General features: G+C 36.2%; 1 protein-coding gene across 1 annotated transcript in view; it reads left to right on the forward strand.

The window, feature by feature from the left end:
- LOC113816378 (tetratricopeptide repeat protein 17) overlaps window positions 1-2,500 on the forward strand; it is an 18,434-nt gene that overhangs the window by 665 nt on the left and 15,269 nt on the right. The window lies entirely within an intron of this gene.

Consider the following 2,500-nt stretch of genomic DNA (forward strand, 5'->3'; position numbering starts at 1 on the left):
TTCTATAAGTTGGCACGAAGTACTAATAAGAGGGGCAGTATAGGGGCGCATCCCCCCCTCTGTCTAGGGAATAGAGATAAGGTAGGAAAGGTTAGGTTTGGGTTTGTGGGCTCGTATAATAGACTGGTTTTAGGGTGAAGGGTGTGTCACTTTCTCTAACACAAACCATAATATGGATGCATTGTTGATTTATGATCACTGGATTGTTTGTTGTAGAGATATATTAAGTGATCTGTAAGCTATCTAAAATACATGATAAAAAAAAGAAATATGTTAGCACTTCTGGAAATGCCTCAGATATTTGGAATATTAACATTTAACTAATTTTCGATGGGTGTCCTACATAGACACCCAGAAAAATAAACATTGCTGGGTGTCCCACCAGTGTGATGTTGGATCGGAGCTTGCGCTCCGATTCTGTCATGGGCTGTGGCCAGCATGTGGGCAGATTCCGGGCTAGCCTTGCGCGCCTATTTTGTAGCTGCCCGGAAACTATTATTTTCGTCTTGAAAATATACCGGCATTATATATTGTCACTAATGAATGACATTCATTATTTTACCGTAGTCCAAGTTCTGTTGGAAATGCACTTCTCTATAGTCTGTTTACAGTATGTCACATGACATTAACCTTTAGAGGAGATGCCATCTCATTATCTGACATGTTTTTGTCTTGATGTATCAGTATGTTACAGAATCGTTTCTATCTCTTCCAATTCAGTTCACTGAGAACAATCATTTCATACTGTGAGTGAGACTTGAAAATACTACTTCCCTTTTTCTGGCATCCCTTGGGAATACTTGTATAGTCTACCCAACCTCTTAGCCTAAATATAGGGTGCATGTATCAAAGGGGTAGACAGTGTACAATAATAGAAATTGACATATCATGAAATTTCAAAATACTTTGACATTTATATTACAGACTATGAATATTAAAGGTATTATACAATATTGGAAGTAACTTACTGATAACAGTATTATGACTTTGGTACTCCAATAAATGTGAAAACTATCTATTACATATATTTTAACAACATAGATTTTTTTCTGGTTCTATGTTTGACAATGAATTGACAGAAAGGTTGCCAGAACTCCACTAGTAAGATAAAGGATAAATGTCACTTGAGGCAGTCAAATACTTGAGGTGTCTTGGTGCTCACACCTTGAGTCAACGAAGCAGGCATTTTGACTGAGTGGTTGAAATGTATTGTGACACATGATTAGTGATTGTGATTGATGTGGGATATCTCCTTAATTTGCAGTTAGTAAAAGATGTATCATATATGAAGAAGGACCGAGAATCAGTCCACCTATTGATTCTGTGTATTGTTTATCAACCAGAAATTGATCCTCTCTGTTAGTGAATATGTTAAAATTGCATAGAAAGAAAGAAAGAAAGAAAAAAATATATATGCTCAACCCAATATTCATCAGTTAACCCGATGCTGCCAGGGAGGACATATATGTTTATGCCATGCCCACTGTTAGTTTATTTTATTGATTGTCTTTACACAAAGATGGCTCCATAAGTACTTAGTTACTAAAAAGTCAATCACTAATACTATCTATTTCACCTGTTTCCCCTTTTCCTTGGTTTTCTGAAATATTTTCTTATATATTGCAGTTAGTAATTTTAATAACTTTTAGACAGTTATATTATCTATGATGATAGTAACAGCATCGATATTGATAGTATTAGTTGAAGAACATGTTCCTGTAAAACTCAAGGAAAGGTGGAATCAGGTGAGGTTACGAGGTCAACTAATTGACTTCATTGTGGCTGAGCTCTTGTAGTGCCATCTATATATAGACACATTTCACAAAACAATACTACAGTGAGCACTACACTTTCTCAGTGACATGGGTTTAAGCTATAGAATGAGTTACCTGTCATTCCACGCAATTGGACTGAGAAATCTTAGTGCCCAAGAGTATATGTTCTGAGTGATGTATATTTCAGTTACTTTTAAGTTATATCACATTTTAGAAATCACTAAAATTGTCCCAAGTTTTGGGCATATATAACATTGTTTAGATTTGTTGGCATGTGCCAAAGTGTCACAAGGTGTGCAGGCAACCTGTGAAATTCCTGGTTGTCTTTAGCGCAATCACGGAAATGTTTTTTACATTCAAAGTGGTATGAAACCTGTAATCTCGATGTATGTTTGTAAAAGTGACCACCTGTGGAAATAGTGTCACACTTGCTTCTGGTTTCATCCTTGTTAGCATTTTCATTTTCAAAGTAATGATTCTCTCTTTTCTGAAGATTTATAATCAAGATATATTGCACTCATACTTTTTTCATTTGTATATTTGTATATTTCATTTGTCTGTCTGTTACTCCTCCTCCTTCTCTTCCTCCTCCTTCTCTTCCTCCTCCTCCTCCTCCTCCTTCTCCTCCTCCTCATCCTTATCCTCATCCTCATGCTCATCCTTCTCCTCCTTCTTCTTCTTCTTCTTCTTTTTCTTCTTTATCTTCATCCTCCTCTTCCTTCTCC

The sequence above is a fragment of the Penaeus vannamei genome, chromosome 6, assembly GCF_042767895.1.
Source record: "Penaeus vannamei isolate JL-2024 chromosome 6, ASM4276789v1, whole genome shotgun sequence".
Classification (NCBI taxonomy): domain Eukaryota; kingdom Metazoa; phylum Arthropoda; class Malacostraca; order Decapoda; family Penaeidae; genus Penaeus; species Penaeus vannamei.